Genomic DNA, 20,733 nt, shown 5'->3' on the forward strand with positions numbered 1-20,733 from the left:
AGCAAACTTTAGTTTTCCCACCTCTCAGAAACTTAGAGAAAATTATTTTGGTCTGGGAAATTGGTATCATCTCCCACATTTATAAGAATATTTTAATTGAAAGATGTAATAAGGTATAGTGGTCAAGGTCATAGTCTCCAGGGTCAAATTCTCCTCGGTGTGAACACCAACTTCACCCATAAGCAGTTGTATATTTTTCTCTGAGCCTTAGAATCCTAATTTGTGAAATGGGTTAAATAAGAACTGGTAGGTTTGCTGTGAAGATTAAATGAAATGTATTAAACTGCTTAGCATGGCACCAAGTAGCCAGTGTTCAATAAATACCGATTATTATTATTTCAGAATAGAGATGTAAAAGACAATTCCTAATCATATGACATTATGAGTTTTTAAAAATTAAAATATCTATGGAAAGTAGGTTTCTAAATCATCATTCTATCAGTAGTAAGCGCTTACAATTTACGATGCAACTATCCATCTTTTCCAATTTAACAATAAAGCCTTATGTCTGACAAGGAGAGTTTGCTTATGAAATAAAATTGGGGATTGTCTCAGAAATTCTCACACATATGGTACCCATATATCTGCAATCACCCAGGGGAAATTATAAGAAACACATCCTGTGTGTCAGTCCCTGACATCCATCTGTACCCTCAGTGATGCTGGCTCTAAACTTGCTTTTTAACCCTTTGGCCTCCACTGAGATGCTGCGTCTGTCACACTAGACGATGACACGATACCTCGCAGAAACTGAAAGTTTCTGTTGCTGCAGTTTACAAGCAACTTCTCCCAGGCTTCAAAAAGACATTGTGTAGACGCCTATGATGTAAGAGGGTGTTCCCACTTCAGCAGTGGCCAGCAGATGCGATGCGAACACTCTCTGTGTCCACATGTGCTGATAAAAGCAAGGAAAATGTGAATAATGGAAAAGAATGGCAGGCAGCTCTTTTGCTGGTGATGGTGATTTGAAACACACTTTTAAGCTTCTCCCAGGCAGAGTGTGTTTTAGTTCCCTCGAAATTTTTCACTCTTGTGAGAATGACTCACGTCTTGGAAAGGACAAGTTCCAAGTCGGGTGCTCCCAGCACATTTAGGCATTGGTTAATGTACACTTTTGGGAGTTTTCAGCATCCTGTCATCTGCTTTAATTAACAAGGGATGCTGTCGTCTTTTGCCTTTCACTGAAAACTCGGCATTTCACCATTCCCCGGCAGCCTGGACTTTGCATCTGGGTCATGATCACCATCGTCAGGCTCACGTGATACATACTCCCGTGTCCAGTACAAGTGCTAGACGTGGAACGCACATTGGTTTTTTGGTTTTTTTTTTCATTTGTTTTTTAGCTTCCACGTTAGCTGACACTTTAAACTGCATTGTGATTCTGTTTTTTAAAAAACACTTTGATAAACACTTTGATTTTGCTCCTTACTGCAGCCCTTTGAAGGGTCACTGACAAGTACTATCATCTCCATTTAACAAGGGAAAATAAAGTCCACAGCTCAAACCCTGGTCTCCAGCCTCCTTTGCATTATGTAGATTGTAGTGAGTTAAGGAAACTGAACCCAAAATGGATGATGGGCACACAAACAAACACAAACTCAAAAATCATTTCTAGTTAACATAAGAATCCAAGGCAGGTATTCCTGATGGCAGTTCAAGGACCAAGCTGCTTGAATCTTTGGGCTTTGTGATCGATCCCCAAGGACCTGCTGATATGTATATCAAGACTGTGGACGGGAAGGATATCGCAGGTGGCCCATTCTCTCCTCTAAAAACCCTATAGGAAGTGGCCCATCTCAGACTTCCAGGGGCTGCAGTGCCATGGCTACATCAAGCAGTGTGCTCAGAAGGAGGGGAAACACAGCTGGTGAGGAGCCACACGTTTACCCCGAGTGTGATGCACGTCCACTCAGGACCACACCAGTGAAGACTCCAGGGACTAGAATGTGAACGGTGTCGCTGGAGCTGAGTGACGGGATTGCCCCACAACTAGTGACAATCAAGATATGAATAAGTGTTATGTCAACACTCAGTTGTAAGTCTTACCGTGGAATAGGAAACTGTAACTAGCATATCCAGCAAGAGATTTTTGCAGATACTTGCTTAGCCCAAGTTACCATTGAAAATAAATTTACTTAGCTTTCAAAAACTATTTGAGTTAAAGGAAAATACTGAGTATTAATTATATGTAAATGTGACAAAAAAACTAAAATTGTTGTGAGTGATTAAAAATCTGGACCCTGCAATTATACCAATTATGCTCTCATTGAAATTCATTCTTGGAAAAGGAGGAAAGAAACTTCAAGGAAGAAAACCTATGATATTGTGATTAATTATTATAAGAAATATACATTTGGTTTTTGTCCTATTTCTGTCACAGAGCTCCTATCACCCTTCAGATTTCCTACAACATTAGAAATGTCATTTGTTCTGTTAATGAGGTGACTTTTGGAAAGCACTTAAGGATGGGGCTAGTGCCAGTGGAGCCAACCATGGGGGCAGGGGGTGGGAACTTCCTGTCCCACACTCAGACCTCTGGGAAGGGGAGAGAGGCTGGAGACTGAGTTCAATTGCTGTTGGTCAATGATGTAATCAACCATGACTATGTGATGAAATCCCCATAAACGCCCAAAAGGAGAGGGTTCAGAGAGCTTCTGGGTTGATGGATGTGGAGATTCAGGGACAGTGGTGCACTCAGAGAGAACATGGATGCTTCGTGACTTTCCCCATACCTTGCCCTGTGTCTCTTTTCCACCTAGCTGTCTCTGAGTTATATCCTTTTATAATGAACCAGTGACCTAATGAGTAAATGGGTCTCCTGGTTTTGTGAGTATTCCTGATTGGTGGCTGAGTCCCTTCTATGTGGAAATTTAAGGACCAAACTCCCTCTATCTTTGGGCTCTGAAATGTCCTAGAATCTTGTTGATAGGTACATCAAGCCTATAGAAGGAAAAGAGGGAATGCAGGAGTCCCACCCTGTGTCTTTTAAAGGTCTCTGTTGGAAGTGGACCATCTTGTATTTCAGTAAGTCTGGAACGTCATGGCTACATCAAGCAGTCTATGATCAGAAAGAGAGGAAACCCAATTTGTGAGCAGCCACACTAAGGTTCCCCTAAGTGTAATTCATATCACTCAGCATCGCTTCAATGTATGATGAAGAGGAGCAAAATTTGCCACCCCAAATGTGTCTCTTTGGCATAAGGATTATATTGAGCTAAAGGCAATTAAAACCCAGCAGATTCAAGAAAAGCTCTTTACTTCCCTCTTCATTGCCTAAATTTGCACTGGAAAGGGGGCTCATACCAGGAGGAAAGCTATAACCAGAGATACATTTTTACATAAGAAACTTATCTGTGTTAACAAAGGCAACCTGTGTTTTCCAAACATCTCCTCCCTTCCTGTGAATAACCTTTCTTCCCATTGCATCCCCAGACTCCCAGGCATTTTCTTAGCCCAGGATGGTATATAAGCCTCCAATACCTGGCTGCTCTTTGAGTCATCTTTATGGGGCTCTTATATGAACGTGATTTATTTTTACTCCTGTTAATCTATCTTATATCATTTCCTATTGTTTAATCAGCCAAAGACCCTAGAAGGGAAGAAGGGAGAAGTTTTACTCTCTTACAATTTGGCGCTCAACATTTCCACCAGCTGCTACAGCTGAGATCCTGGGACCTGTGACAAGAGCCAGCAGAAGGTAAGAATTCTTACCATGTCAGTCTTCTAGATCTCTGCCTGCAGGGTCTGGTGAAATGAGAATGGTGTAAGTTTCTTTCTTTCTTTTCTCTAAATTTTGATTAGTAGGAATATATTTGTGATTTAGTTTCTTAGTGACTCTGGTAAAAATTTGATTATGGGTACTCTTTTTTTCTATTGATCCTTTTCCTCCCAGACCTGGTCTTTGTTTTCTTTTGCTTTTGTGTTTTGTGTCATTGGTCATGAAGAGGAGACTCACTTGTATGAGATTTTACTCTTGTTTTGTTCTCTGTCTTGAGAACTTGGCTTTGTGACCAGTGAGAATATTTCCTCTGGTCTCCATCAGTCAGAAGGTGCACGTAGTGATGTGCATTTGGTAGCCAGTTGAATAGACTGGGATTCCGGGACATAAATTCACAAGCAGCAGCATCTTTGTCTGATCATGTAAGCTCTCAGGGGAGTTTTTCATAAGGGGAGTCGACTAAAACAAATGCACAGCCTAAAAGTTGAGAGTTATGTTTTACTTGGCGGGAGGACTCAAGCTGGGATGACAGATCGCTCTGAGGGGCTGCTCCAAAGAGGTAGGGGAGGAGCTAGAATATATAGGAGCTTTACAACAAAGACCAGGTAGTTGGAACAATAAAAGATTACTTGTTATCTAAAGAAAACCAGGCATCTCAAGTTAAAGAATTTAGCGCTTTTCTATGTATGGGAGGAAGCAAACATTTGGGCTCATTGAATTCATTCCTTTGACAAGCATCTAGCTATCTAGGGCCAGTATCCTGTCCTTTCTTATTCTGAGTCCCCTCAGGGTGCACCACTGTGAGCAGCTGCAGAGGCTGGGCTGCAGGCTTGTCTTCACTAGGGGGTGGCAGCAGCCACCAATGACTTGATGGTTTCAGCATTCTTTGTTTACTGATATGGTTTGCAGTATTTTTCATTCACAGGGGTCCCAGTCCACAGCAGTCTTTGTCATCTCCACCGTCATTGCCTTGTTCGTGCTTGAAAAGCCCATTCTAGTCAAGCCTGACTAGGTGACAGGTTAGCAGAGCTGTGTCTAGAGATGTCTCATGTTCTTATGGGAAACGGAAGAGATTATTTTTGTTTGTTTTGTTCTTTGTTTCTGTTACACCCTTCTTACTGCCTATGACTACGAGGGCCTTTGTTTTCTTAGGCTAACTCTGAGAGTAAACTTTCTTGGTCTGTGAGGACTGTATCTTTTGCATTCTTCTTTGGGATGTCTGTTGCATTTGTGGTTGAGCCATAAAAAGGCTTATTGGTTTGAGTAGCTATTGAGATAAATAGATCCTGCTCATCAATTTAATCCTTTGAATTAGCTATATTTAAAAGAAAAAAAAATAGAGCTCTCACCTTAGTCAATTGTCTTATTGGTACTCATGAAAGGTCATGCTGAAACGTGAATACAAAGGAGGATAATGGTCAGCCTTAGGGAATTCCTTAACAAGACAAAACAAGAATTATACTTAGAACAAAAAGTAAGGTCCACATCAAACATGATTCCCCTTCTCCCAAACTCCCTGTCCTTACCCCTCCAGATCTTTTGGATCTCTGGCCCCTGGTTTAAACCACATCCTCCATTAAAAATCTAACCCCATCCCCTCAGCAAATGCCCTTAGATCTTCAAACTTCTCCAGCATCCCTAGAAAATCCCTTAAACATCCAGCTGCCTATTTTGATTTCCCCTTCTTTAAAAGATTTATAGAGAGCAAATCCAGCCTGATCTCCAGGCCTTGGGTTACTCATGTAAATACAAAAACTCCAGGAAATAAATTTATCAGAATCATCCAGGGTGGGTGATAGGGCTCATTTGGCTGTCCCTTACAACTAGGCTGCTTTCCAGGGTGTAATTATGTAATCTGGTTCTGCTGGCTTCAGGCTTTCCTATGAAACGTTCTTTGTGGATGTAGCCCAGACCCCCAGTGCAAATCATTCATGTCCCCTGGACAGTAGTGGATCTTCTAAATTGTAAAGCCCTTTTATCTGCACACTTTTAGGGAAGGCTACCGAATTTAGATAGGTGTTAGAAAGACCAGTGGCCACTCACAACTCTACTCACAGGGACCTAGACTGGTTGTGATGGGATGTTCTTTCCATCCACAATTATGCTATCGTTATCAGACAAGCCAGGTGCCCCCCTGGAGAACGCTCCCCTCAAAGAGGAAACAGATGGCTGGAACTTCTCCCAGACCCTCCTACAAATGACTAGAAAATGGCTTACCTGGGATTTGATATTCAGGAGCTGATAGGAGCAATAGCAGAAGCTTTGTCCCCTAAGGTAAACTGGTCTGAGGTTATACTGTGCCCTCAGAGAGAAGACCATTGGAAGGCCTTTGCTGAACACTTTGTACAGATTTTTCAAAGACATGCTTTGGTAAACCCTGAAGTTCCAGACAGTAGAAATCTTTTAATTTCTACCTTAGTAGGAAAATTTCTTCTTGAGAGTATATTCTGTACCAGAAATGGGACAAAGACTAAATACATATTTCTTACTATAAATCACAGCATTCCATTTTTTTTTCTTATTGAAGCTTATTTCCTCTTTTTCTAAGAATGAACTATAATGAGGGACATAATTAGTATCAATGCAGTGCCCCATTGTTAATCACTCACACCAACTTTAGGGTTTTGTTATATTTACAGATAAATAATACTTAATATTTTCCTTTAATTCAACTAGTTTTTGAAAGCTAAGTAAATTTATTTTAAATGGTAACTTAGGCTAAGCAATTGTTTATGCAAAATCTCTTGCTGGATATGTTTTGTATTTATATTTATGTTTTCCTATTCCACATGGTGCCTTTTTAGCCTTACACATCATCACTCAAAACTTGTTTGCCTTTCTGGAGCACCGAGAAATGAAAAAATACTTAAATATCCCCGCTAACTTGAACAAAACTGTTACTCTTTGCATTGCTGCCTATCAAGAAGATCTAAACTATTTATGAAAGTGTTTGCAATCTGTGAAAAGGCTAACGTACCCTAGAATTAAAGTCACGGGAACTCGGAAGATGACCTTTACATGATGGACATCTTCAGTGAAGTCATGGGCAGGGACAAATCAGCCACTTACATCTGGAAGAACAACTTCCACGAGAAGGGTCCTGGTGAGACGGAGGAGTCACATAAAGAAAGCTCACAGCATGTCACCCAGTTGGTCTTGTCCAACAAAAGTATCTGCATCATGCAGAAATGGGGTGGCAAAAGAGAAGTCATGTACACGGCCTTCAGAGCCCTGGGCCGGAGTGTGGATTATGTGCAGGTAGGTTTCCACATCTGCCAGGGCAAACGTCCATTTACATAAAGCGCCTTTTGAGTCCGTCCAGTCGTATGCTATAGTCCGTCCTGTGCCTTCTGCACACAGTACTCCTTTCAGTTCATTTGAAAACAGCATGACTGTTGAGAGCACATTCTGAAAGAGAGGGGAAAAAAAATCTTATAAAATGGTTAAGACTATGAAAGCGCTTAACTTGTGCAGTGTTATTGGTTGGAAATCAAGACTATTTTGAATAGGAGACCCTTCCTTCCTTCTTTTCCCCTCTCTTACCTTCTCTGCCCCCTTGGACCTGCCAAGTCAAATCCAACATTATTTTCCAGAAGCTTAAAATCCCCAGCCTTGCAAGAAAATAGTGTCTGTCCCAGCAGAGAAGTCTGAGAAAATCTGCAGGCCCAAAGACATGCTATAAAATATTTTTCACAGAGACTAGAGCAAATGGGTGTGCTGAAAATAAATTTGATTTTAAAGAATAGGGAATTCAAAATGTAGACACAAAGAAAAAGAATAGGAAAATAAAAATAGGGAAGAAAAGGTGAAAAAAAAAGCAGCTTCCCAGAGAAAAATCTAAGTCATGTTTATTTCACTTCCCAAACAGCATTACCTCACTCCCTGCAACTGGCCTTTGAAAACATTTGTGATGGTGTTTGCTTACATGAAAATTAGACAGGCTGTGTCTCTCATTAGTTTCCTGCCTGCTCACTTTAGGGTTTCTCTTCTCCTATTTCTCACTAAGGCTTTCTTTTTTAGGATGTTAGCAGGGTCCCTGTGAGTCTTCTCATTGTAATTTTCTGCAGACACTGTGGTAGATTTTGCTCATGATAATATTGGAAAGGAAAAAATGTCTCTGGCTTCAGATATCCCCTGGACTCTCTTCCTCTTCTCTTCAAAGTGAAATTCTAGTTTTCAGAAGATCCATCTCTTTTTTAGGGGACTTTGTGGGCCCAAAGTATGCCCAGTGGGTCTCTCTGGGTAATGGGATGGGAAAGGGCACTGGCTTCAATGTCATTTGACAGAGGTTCTAATCACAGGTATTATCAGCCAGCTGACCTTGAGCAAGGCCACCTCCCAAACCTTCGTTATCTGGATAGAAGGAACCAATCTCACAAAAGGTTTGAGATAATTCTTTCAAAGAATGTATCCAAAGGGGCTCAGCAAAAGTTGTTAATGATGGTGTTGTTAATATTATTAAAAAGCTTGCTGTTTATAGTACAGTTTGTTAATAGTATTGTTACTTTTTATGTGATTGTCCAGTCCTTACTTGAAAACTATAGTACGTGTCAATGGCCACCACAGGGTTAATTTGGTTAACCTCTGGAGAGTTTTGAAGCATTTCTTCAGTTAATACCATCTGACTATGGATTTCAAAATTGTAGAATAGATAAACAAGATTATACTGTATAGCACAGGGAAATATATACAAGATCTTATGGTAGCTCACAGAGAAAAAAAGGTGGCAATGAATATACATATATATATATTCATGTATAACTGAAAAATTGTGCTTTACAGTGGAATTGACACAACACTGTAAAATGATTATAAATCCATAAAAAATGTTAAAAAAAAAAAAAAAAACCATCTGACTATTAATCTTCCTTCTAGGGAGTTGATAGAGTTTCACCCCCAAGTTCTTCTAACTTCTAGAACTATCACATTTCAGGTAGCTTTAATTAACTCAGTTCTTTTTTACATATTTACTGATTGCAACTTCAAGCCCAGATGAGAAGATACAAACTTGGAAACTTGCAGAGGATTTGAAGAATAAACCCTAACATGAGAGAACACCTGTTTTGATATTTTGCCTTTAATTCTAGTTGAAACAGTTGCTAATTTGTCATTTCTAATCAAGAGGTGACTGTGTGGGGTTTTCTTTTTTTTTTTAACCTACTCCTCCTGAATCTCATTTTCCCATCATTTTTGTCTTGAATTTTGTTTGTATTCATGACAATTTGACATTGTGCCTGTCCAGGAAAAAAAATACAAAACATGAAATGTTAGAAAAGGCTTCCCACCTCAGCCCTAAACATACTTGAGAACTTTCCTTCCTTCTGGATGAAGCCTCCAGATAGGCTGGCCCTAGCCACAGCTGTTAACTGGACCCTGAATCCTTTTTGGACTCTCAGCCCATTCCAAGCATTCAAACGAGGGGAAAAAAGAATTGGCATTCTGAAACCAGTACATTTCATACTGCCATTTCTCATCAAATCCCCAGATACTTAACCATTTCTGCCATATAGCAATGGAAATTTCTAAGGTTCAAACTAATACATTCTCATCTTCCATTCTAACTGACATAGGGTCCAAGAGTCACAGAGCAGAACCCTCTGAAAGACAAAGGTGGAGAAGATTGAGGATGTTGGCTCCTGCGTGTTGTAAGTGATTGGATGTGGAGTTCAAGTTGGTTAAGGATGGAAGGAAGCAAAGATCAGTGGTAATACACAAGAGAGACTGGGAGCTGGGGGTAGAAACTAACCATCTGCTCCTACTTGCTAACCTGGCTGGAGAACCCTGCTTAACTTTGCAAGGAGTTGGCCAAAATGATTGGCTTCCAGTTGCAGCTGGGGCCTTTATAGTATCGTAAGTTTAAGGGCACATTGAACTAGGAACGGGGAAATCTGAATCTAGATTCAACTCTAGGTTTACGTTGGTGTTTAAGGGCCATCATTATGGGATTTCCTGATTCCCTCATTTAGAATGAGAATTCCAATCATTTGGAACAAGTACGTTTCATGGCTTAAGACTTGGAGGTGACAACATTTGGTTTCTCACTTTTCCAGCTGGCTTGTCACCTCTGCTTTACACCTTCTGTACACTTCACTCATGAATAAGCCTTCCTAGAAAGGAAAGGAGAAAAACCAAAGGACTCCTTTTTTTTTTTAACTTTAATATTTTGAAAAGATGCGAGGTCGACTGATGATAAGAATCATTGTATAACAATTGGGTAATTCATTCTACCGAATAAGGCATATGTCTTCCTAATCTCATCCAAGAAGAATAATAAAGAAGTGCCAAATTGCTTCGGTGTCCAGAAGTGGAGGCTTTCCATTGGCTAGATTTGAGATTTTATACCATAAACTAAATACTATAAGAGAGGATCATCCTCCCCATTCCCCATCTCTCTCTAAAAGAAAAGTTATCTTTTTGGTTCTTTTGAGGACAGATTTTTTTTTTCTGGAATTATTTTCCTCATTAATTTCTAAGGATGTTTTTACCTCTAAAATTCTTAGGTTTTATGATTTTGTATCTGCCACTCCCATGATTTCCCATTTCATATTTGCCACTTAATCCAAAGGTGCTAAATTTAGTTTTATGCTTACATGTAAATCCCATTTATTCAGAATCCAAATAAATAGAAAAGAAGGTTTTTTTAAAATGAAAATAGCATGTAACATTAAGTCCAAGAAGTTCATTTGATATAATTAATGACCATACGCTATGAGTCTTGATTGACATTTTGGTTACATGAGAAATTTTAAATTGTGTGCAATATTGTATTTTTGTAAAAGTTATTTTTCTGTCCCAATTCTTTGGTTTCCCCATCTCCTGCATGCAAATATTCCCACACAAATTACCAATTATACATACTCTTTTTTCATCAAACAATGCAGTTCTCAGGTTCTATATTAAACAAATAAAATTGTGTCATATACATTTATGTACTTCCCAAACCAAAAGTTATGTTCCTGTTTTAAGTAGCATCACATTCAGCAGGCTCAAAGTCAATGAAGAGATGCTGACTCAAGATACAACAAACACTTTCGTAAGTTTTGATGGGTTCCCCCTTTGCTGTAGATAAACTTTCACACATTGTAACCCGAGGATAAAATTCAGGCCATAAATAAACCATAATCAGCTGTAAACTGCTCTCTAAACTATTTATTTTCCTTAGTAGATAGCCCAATCTAAGGATTTTTACATTGCCTTCTCAAAAACAGAGTTAATTTGGTTGGGCATTGAACCAGGCATTATTTATTTATTTATTTTTTTGCTCTTAATATTTATTTTTTTTAACATTTTTTATTGATTTATAATCATTTTACAATGTTGTGTCAAATTCCAGTGTTCAGCACAATTTTTCAGTCATACATGGACATATACACACTCATTGTCACATTTTTTTCTCTGTGAACTACGATAACATTTTGTGTATATTTCCCTGTGCTATACTGTGTAATCTTGTTTATCTATTCTACAATTTTGAAATCCCAGTCTATCCCTTCCCACCCTCTGCCCCCCTGGCAACCACAAGTCTGTATTCTCTGTCTATGAGTCTATTTCTGTCCTGTATTTACGCTTTGTTTTTGTTTGTTTGTTTGTTTGTTTTTGTTTTTGTTTTTTTAGATTCCACATATGAGCGATCTCATATGGTATTTTTCTTTCTCTTTCTGGCTTACTTCACTTAGAATGACATTCTCCAGGAGCATCCATGTTGCTGCAAATGGCATTATGTTGTCAGTTTTTATGGCTAAGTAGTATTCCATTGTATAAATATACCACATCTTCTTTATCCAGTCGCCTGTTGATAGACATTTAGGCGGTTATTTTTGCTCTCTGAGTGAGTCATAGTTTATTTATGGTAATGATAAGAAGAATTCCTTTCCTCACTGGATTAGTGTCCTTAGTTTGTGCCTCTGTTTTGATTTATCATTTCTCAATATATATGTTTTCTTTTATTAAGCATTTATTATATGCTCGCTCTTGTAAGTGTTATACATATTTTATCCAAGTAATTCTCCATTACAATAACCTTATGAGGTGAATATGATTATCCATATTTTTCACCTGAGAGATGGATACTCAGAAAGGTGAGGTAAGGAGTCTAAGGTTAAGGAGCCAGTCCAAGGGTATATAACTCATAAAGGGTAGATGGGGGCTCAGATCTGTCTTATTCCAAGGCTTTGCATAGCTTTTTCTTTCCCTTTCAGTAGTATGTTTACTCTGGTCCAATACAGTTAGGAATTCAGGGCGCGGGCACCATATTGTGTTCACTGGTAACTAACTATTTGTGATCTTTTTTGTTGTTGTTCTGGCTGACCCCTTTCCACTAGAGAAATGTCCCAGGGGAAGGAGGAGAAAAGAAGACTTTCCATTTATTTTGTGGTTAAGTTGTGGCAGGAAAAGTAGGTAGTGGGGTCATGACCAAGAGCAAATTTCAAACATGGTAGAAAGAAATAGTCTCACTGGGTCCAGGTCAGGATGAAGGGTCAAGGTTAAGAAAGGGTTGCACCTCACAAACAGGCAGAGGATGAAGGCAGTGGCAACAGAAGGTCTTGATTCATTTTCAACCTGTTTCCTCCTTGAAGGCAACAAGAATAATTAAGGTTTCCTCTTGCCGTGTAGCTCTCAGTGCCCTTTGAGGTGGTTTGGGGCAGACGGAGGTGGGGAATCCACCAGTCAGTCTGAAAGGAAATATGTTAAAAAAAAAAAAAAAGGTGAAACATAGATACTTGGCATTTTAGACTTGGGTCTTAGAATTTGAAAGGCATTTGGTAAAATATGTAACAATATTTCTACAGGAGATTTTTACTTAAGTTGTTGTTGGGTAGATTAACTTTAAGATCAGTGAGATGAGTTGGAATGGACTTACAGTCTAACAGTTTACATAATAGACTTATAGAAGTCTATCTAACTTCTACAGGTAGTTCCCAACACATTTGAATTTATTCGTTGTGATAAGATATTTTTATAGATAATCAACCCCTTGTTCCTTTTAGTGATTCTACTGAGTCATTTTTCCTGGTAATGATTGTTATGATCTTTTAGATGTGGGTTTACTTAGCAAGAATAAAAAGATTAAAGGTGATTACCCAAGACTAGCAGCACACTTCTCTATGGTGCTTTGTAACTTATGAAGTACTTTCGCATGCAGTGTCTCACTCTGGTATCATGATGGTGCTAAATGATTTGTTCACGGTCATACAAGTAGTAAGGCACGGAACTCAAGACTTAATGAACGTTTCTTGATGTATTCTTCTAATAGACAAATATTGGCTAAAGAAAACAGTGTAGTTTATCAGTCATCTTTCACGTTTCTTATGCAATTACTGTTCTTCATAACACACGGAGGTAAGAGGCAACTTTAAAATCCCTAGTAGAATTAACCTGGGACTTAACGTGTTTTATCTCAACTTGTGTTGGTGTTTGTTTTTTTTTTTTTAATTTTACCAAAGAGAAACCTCCCCCTACATCCAATTATTTTAGGCCCAAGATTGGCAAACTTTGCTTGTAAAAGGCCTGTAGAAAATATTTGCAGGCCATAAGTTCTGTATTGCAGCTATTCAACTTTGCTGTTTTAGTTTAAAAGCATCCATAGATAATATGAAAATGAATGTAAATGTCTGGACTCCAGTAAAACTGTATTTTCAGACACTGAAATTTGCATTTTGTATAATTTCCTTGTGTCATAAAATATTCTTTGTAGGATTTTCAACTATTTAAAAAGATAAAAACCTTTTTAGCGCACAGGCTGTATCAGAACAGGTGGCAGGCTGAACTTGGCCTGTAGACCTTAGTTTGCCCACTCCTGTTTCAGATAGGAAGGGAAAAAAGGACACTAACTCTTGGCTAGAACAGTGAAGGAGGAGGAGCAGGGGTCTCATACATCTTAGTTGCTGATTCTGTGGTTAAGACTGACATGGCTGCTTCCTCCCAATTATATCTTCTTGTCTTGACATTTTCCATTCATTTTAGTCAAAATTTGGTGACTTTGCTTCCTTTGCACATCTCCTAGTGAGAAGCCCTATGACTAGTGATCATGCAGTTTAAACAAATTACAGTGATACATTCAGTGTGTGGACAGAGAGACGTGTTGATTTGTTCTCTAGTTGTTTCCGGTGTGCAAGTCACGTGCTGTGGTTTTTTCCCAGTGTGAGGTTAAGCTCTGTGTGAACTGGTGTCTTTCTCCCACAGCTTCTAGCCCTGAGCCAAATAGCCAACTTTTGTGAAATTACACACTTGTCATTAATTGGTGAGGAGACAGCTAGAAATCCTGTTTCTACTAGACTGCTTTTAAGAAGGGCTGAAGTTACACTCTTTACTCACTAATAAATCAATCCTATTATGTCCGGGAACATACATGCTTTCACGGACTGTCATAGATGGTGGCTTTCTAGTTGGCACTGAGTCACCAAATAACATCCAGGACTGAACTGCTTTAAAACTCTTTAATCCCACTATAACAAACCCCTCCCAGGAGATTTCTGAGGGCTTTCCCGCCTGACAGTTAAACTCACCATGTGAACAATGTCTCTCAGAGAACTTCTGGCACTGTGCTGTTGGAAACTGGGAGGGGCAGGGCCAATTTAAATATGCACAAGTTTGGTTCAAGTTTAGTCGTTTCAAAGAGGCAGTTCCCTTGGCTTGCTTATGCTCACAAGCAGGCAGAGTTACTTGAACATTAATTCTAGATGGCCCCTTTCCTGTTGTTTTTAGTCTTATTTTAGCTTTCTGCTTTTGCCTTTTGCAGCTTAAGTCAATAGAAGTGGGTGTGGCCATAAACTCTCAGGACGCAGGGAGGTTGAAAGGTGGGTTGAATGTCTGCCTTTACTTTTTACTACCTTAGTTACTGGCCTCCCCGTCTTGTGCCACATGAAAAACAGGGACAGACAGGACAAGGGAGAGGCAAAATGTCGCCACTGGAGGAATTTGTTTAGGTTTCTGAGGCCTGGAACCCTTGGGTGTACACTGAAGTATTAGTAAAATCCTATTTTCTACAATGAAAAACTTATGTCTATGTTCTATCTAAATTTTTTCCCCTAAATATGTGAGACCATGCTGGACCAAAATAGAATGCCAAGAAAATAATAAATGGGTTTTATCTAGAAAGTAAATTTATTTTGTTTCTAAATCAGAAAAAATAAAATAAGAAATTCAGAAGTTACCCTAAAATTGCTATAATTAATTAAATCCAGAGAGGTGAAAAGTTCACTTTTTATAACTGGATACCGCATAATTCCTTAGCAAAGTATGTGAGAGGGTCACGCTATATCTGTAGAAATTCCCCTTGACTGTGAAAGTCTATACTTCTACAAATTGTTTTCTTAGTTTTTTTTTTTTCAAAACTGGTATATCAAATTTCTACTATTTTTGCAAAGTAGTGGTAGAAGTATAAAAAATTATTACTTTTGATATAAATAATTAAGCTAAATCTTGATTAAATTCATGCAGGACTGCCAGACTTGTTGGCAAAATGATAGGAATTGCAGATAGCACTCACATCTGCCAATCATCATTTAATGTTTGGATGGGGATGTGAAACTGGTTCATTACATGTCAACTGTCATCAGTTTATACTTATTGCATTCCCAAAAAGAGTAATGTTAGAAAACAAAATTCAACTAAGTAAATTTGAAGATCTAATTTTCTTTATTTAATGATTCATGCATCAGAGCATCCCATCTTAGTAGATAGGAGCCCCAAAAAGCTGTACAGAATGGAAGATTTTCTAGATAGAAAGGGGTGGGAAAAGGGAGTTTCTAGCAAGAAGTGAATTTTTTTAGGCAAGGTCACCTTCCTTTAGGAGAAAAAGGACTGACCCAACAGGTCCCAAAGAAAGGAGATTGCAAACTGATTCCAAACAAATGGGTAACTTCAGACTAAACTGCCAGCTGCTCCCAACATGAAATCTGGGGGCAGAATCAAGGGCTAAGATTATCCAATCAAAAGGGGACCTATCATCTGAACCAAGAGCTAGGGGCTTGGGTTCTGGGTGGAACCATCTGCTAGTTCAAGGTGACCTGCTCCAGACTGGAAATCGAATCTGATCAAGAGCTTGATGTAAAGAGAGCTCAGAATTGAGAGGAACTTACCTGTAGCCCTGAAAAGTGGTGAAAAAGACAGAGAACTCAAAGGGTCAGGGGTACCACACCTGCATTTCTTGTCCAAGAAGCTGTCACAAGTTCACTTTGGATCCCATCACAGCCAACAAATTTGTTAAAGAAGAAAGAAAGAAAGAAAGAAAGAAAGAAAGAAAGAAAGAAAGAAAGAAAGAAAGAAAGAAAGAAAGAAAGAAAGAAAGAAAGAAAGAAAGAAAAGAAAGAAAGAAAGAAAGAAAGAAAGAAAGAAAGAAAGAAAGAAAGAAAGAAAGAAAGAAAGAAAGAAAGAAAGAAAGAAAGAGGGAGAAAGAAAGAGAGAAAGAAAGAAAGAAAGAAAGAAAGAAAGAAAGAAAGAAAGAAGAGAGAAAGAGAGAGAGAGAAAGAAAGAGAGAGAGAGAAAGAAAGAGAGAGAGAGGGAGGGAGGAGGAAGGGAAGGAAGGAAGGAAGGAAGGAAGGAAGGAAGGAAGGAAAGAAAGAAAGAAAGAAAGAAAGAAAGAAAGAAAGAAAGAAAGAAAGAAAGAAAGAAAGAAAGAAGGAAGGAAGGAAGGAAGGAAGGAAGGAAGGAAGGAAGGAAGGAAGGAAGGAAGGAAGGAAGAGAAAGGAAGGGAAAGAAAGAAAAGAAAAGGAAAAAGAAAAAAAATTCAGCTGAGCAATTTGAAGATCTAATTGGTTTTATTTAATGATTCATGAATGGGGTAGCATCTCATCTCAGCAGATAGAAAGGAGCCCCAAGGATCCTTATAAATGGGAGGCTTTTATAGGTAGAAGGAGGTGGAAAAGGCAAGGTATCCTTTCTTTGGGGGAAGGTGGGGTGTCTGTCAGGCAGATTACTTCACTAATGCTGACCATGGAATTCCAAATTAACTGGTTACAAGTTGCATCCCTGGGAGAGGCTGAAACTGCAATTTGGTTAGGTATTAAGTTGTGGTTTGTTGATGTGGCCTTAGCACAAGTGACTCCCTTTTCAGCCTGTTTCTTTTAATGTCTTATTTGTATTAATCAGGGATAGAGAGGTTTTAATCAGCACTTTTCCTACTTCTAATTTTCTTCGATCATTTGGAAGAAGCTCCATCCATAGGCATAAATTTTCCCAGCTGTCTCAATTCTTCCTCCATCAGAGCAGTGACTTGGTGAGTTATGGAAGGAGTAAAGGGAAGCCAGCTCATCCTTCCACCTTTCTTCTGAGAGTGGGCCACCACCAAGGAGCAGGTATCTGCCATATGTTTCAAAGGAGGATACACTGTATCTGCAGAAGGAAGCTTGCCCCACAGAGATGTTATTTAGGACTAAGTCTAATTTGGGGAAGATAATTATGAAGGCTGCTACTTTACAGATATAGCCTATTCTACAAATTAGCTTTATGTGTATACAGGTGATATTTTGGTTTCTTATCTCATAACTCTGTTCAATTTTTCAATTGATTCAGAAGTCAGACTGGGAAAAAAAAAAAAAAAGAATCAAACTGGAAACAAAAGTACTATTTATAACTCTGTCGCCTTGAGCCGCCAATCAAAATGTCTGTTAGGGGTTCATGGTATAGGAAAATCCCAATAATTTTCTTGAAGTTGTTGTTTGTTTGGTTTCAAAATTGCTTTTTTGATCCATATAAAGATTGTTTTTAAGAACAATTAGAATTTCTACAACTGCTTTAGGTAATTTACATCTGCTTTTATATACAAAGTGCTAAATGAATACTTAATACTCCAGAATGAAAAAAAAAAAAAGGGTCTGAAAGTCATGCAAGTTTCCTTTCTGACGTAGTGTCATTTGCTAAGCCAAGATTATATAGACATCTTGCTCCAGAATTACACACCCAGCTGTAGAGGAATTGCTTTCCTGTCTTCTATTCACCATATTAAAATAGAAGGGAAAAAATTACTGTTAAACATGCCTCCTTTTTAATACTGTCATAGAATTTTCCAATCATCTTTCAGACCTGAGGGACAAGTTGCCTAAAAGCCTTGTTGAAAGCAACTTTTAAAAAAAGATATCCAGAATGACAAACCCAAGATGTTTTCCAAGTCCTGGAAACCTATGATGTCACCTAAGACATGAGACTCTCATTGTCAAAATTACGAGCATCCATGGCAAACCAGAAAAAGCTGGTCCCCTTGCAAAACATACCTAACTCATCACTTCAGCTGCCCTAGCCAGCAATGCCATTAACTTAAATATTGAGCTTGCTGAGAAACAAGCCTTGTGTCTTGGCCGTGATATAACAAACCCGGTCATCCCTGTGATACTTGCTTATTGAGGCCTTGTGACAATAAGGCTGAAGGCAATAATATATGTGTCCAATTTTGACTAGAGGGAGCATACTCGTAGTCTTCTTTTCTTTAATTCACTTTTTACTTTCTTCTTTGCAGGTTTGTGATTCAGACACCATGCCTGACCCTGCCTCATCTGAGGAGATGGTCGAAGGTTTAGAAGAAGACCCCAAGGTTGGAGGTGTCGGAGGAGATGTCCAGGTGCACGTGGCTTCACTTTTCACGTGAGTCACTTTTAGTGTCACCCTTCCTCATTGATTCCTTGACTATGTTGTGCAATCTGGTAATGCCAACAAAGGAGACCTATCACTGCTACTGGGACTTGAACAAAGACATCTCTCTGGCTTTATTTTGATTCTGCCAAAGTATTATAGCTCCTCAACAAGAAGCTCAGATTTAACCTGTTATTTCTATAAAAACAAGAAAAATATTTTTGTTTATGCACTTTTTCCTTAGAGTATGTCTGCTTAACAGTGTTTTGCCCAAATACCTCACTAGCCGTGCTTTATGTGGGTTATCATGGAAGAAAAGGATTTTGGAAACTCAAGGAATAGTTCTTTCCACATATACAACCTAACTTACGGACTGTGTTGATACTTAATTTTTATTTAAGGAAGATTCTCTGTTGAACTCTACCAAATGAAATGTGCCAAAGGAAATTTTACAGGCCATAGGATCTGCTATAATTTGATATAATTGTATTGTTTCAAAATATTGTATACCAATTGCTAAAACAAATTTTGTATTTTCTATATTTTACTTGTCTGCCAAAATACATCTGTTCTTCCTTTTTAAATAGTAAAATATGTTATGAAGAAAATCATACTTAAAAATCCTACTCAAAATGTGAAGTTTGATTGACATTCATTATAGAAAATAAAATGTTTCCCCTCACTCTATCTTTTAAAAATGAGTTTATTTCTTGAAAAAGTAGTTAAATTTTCAACATTTTAACTTTTTCATTTCTTTTAGAAAAGGCCCCCCCCCCAAACCTGTCACACTGTGGGAGTAGAATACATATCAATGCACATCACAATGTCCTTGTAGACTGAAAGTTTTTTGAGGCTGAGGCTACATTTTCATCTTTTTTGAATCCCCCACAGTGACTAGCACAATCAGGTGCTCAGTATAATTTGGTGAATAAGCAAATGAACACATGAAAGACCAAGGGAGGATGGACTCATGTAATGGAACTTCTCTAAGGAAAGTTTATGGCATTCTTGGAGCTTTACTACAGGAGAAGCTTTGGGGTGTGAGGGCTGCACTTTCTTACTGCTTTGGGCGGTGGGCTGATGGCTCTGTCACTAGACAGAGAGCTACCTTGGCAGCATCTGCCATGTTGAGGCATCACTCAACAAACAGATTTTGAGTGTGATTATGTGTTAGACTTAGACTTTGCTGGTATTTTAAAAATAATGAATTATGCTTGTCTTCAAGGAATTCGAGTTTCTTCATCAGGCCACGTTCCTACCCTCTTGTGGGCATTTCCAAAAGCTCTTCCCAACCCAACTTCCTTCCCACCATCATCACTTTTGTTTAAGTAACTTCTATTCTACACTTCAGCCTCAGCTCAATCATCACTTCCTCAGGGATGACCACAGCTACCATGACCAAATTCATTCCCCATTACATAACCTTACAGTACACTTTTATTCTTCATTTTTAAATTTTTTTATTTTATCAGTTTATTTTTATATCTTTATTTTACTAGTTTATTTTTAATTTTCATCTCTATGATTCCTTGTTTCATAGCTGTCTCTGTCAGGGGATAAACTCAACGGAGGAAGGAACTGGGCAGAGTTGTGTAAGTACCCCACCCTCTGATCTTGGTATATAGTTTGTCACTTGGTAGGAACTCAATAAAAACTTGTGGACGAAATCAGTGGGTGAGGGACTGAAAGTCCTAGTGCAGCACAGCTTGAAATAATCATAGAGTCTGAGTTCTAAAAAAAATAATAATAATAAGTTAAGCTCCTAGCTTTTTCTTTCTAAAGAACTCCTTTACCTCTGGTTTCCTGGAATATAAAGTTAGTTCTCTTATGGAATAAAAGCATTTCTGATAGTAAGTTTTGTCTGCAAAACATACAATATATATGTATATTAATATATGCTTAATAACTGCTTAAATACTGAACAAGTGAGGACTTTCCCATACATGCACATCAGTAATACTTGTGGAGTCACCTCTTTGCATGGTTAACTCCCGCTTGTCGTTTAAGACTCAACTCAGATAGCATCTTCTCCGAAATCTTCCCTGCACCCCCGCCACGTATATCCCATAGAGCCATATACATACTATCTTTCTTCCACATGTGATTTATGTTATCATCTTGTTCTTGATTCTGCAGTCCTCAACACCTAGCATACAGCCTCTTAACTAGAAGGAACTCAACCAACACGGGTTGGGTGATGTTAAATGTGTTTCTATCAGGAAAAATTATGGACAGCCCAAGTCTGTGCATATCATGTATATCCTCACTTGGCAGGATTTCATTCATTCGTGGACTTATTTAATTTTCTACAAACGTTTAGTAGGTATCTACTGTATACCAGGCTGTGTGCTTGGAAGGAAGAACTGTTAATACAGTGAGTGACTGCTATACCAGAGCTCCGAGATGCTGACGATCATCCACGAAGTGAAAGGGCGTTATCCTCAGCCATG

The 20,733-nt window shown here is 38.6% G+C and overlaps 1 pseudogene; it reads left to right on the forward strand.

Moving 5' to 3' along the window:
• Positions 1-4,243: 4,243 nt before the first annotated feature.
• Positions 4,244-18,378, forward strand: LOC105098331 (hyaluronan synthase 2-like; annotated as a pseudogene).
• Positions 18,379-20,733: the final 2,355 nt, after the last annotated feature.

Source organism: Camelus dromedarius, chromosome 20, assembly GCF_036321535.1.
Source record: "Camelus dromedarius isolate mCamDro1 chromosome 20, mCamDro1.pat, whole genome shotgun sequence".
Taxonomy (NCBI): Eukaryota; Metazoa; Chordata; class Mammalia; order Artiodactyla; family Camelidae; genus Camelus; species Camelus dromedarius.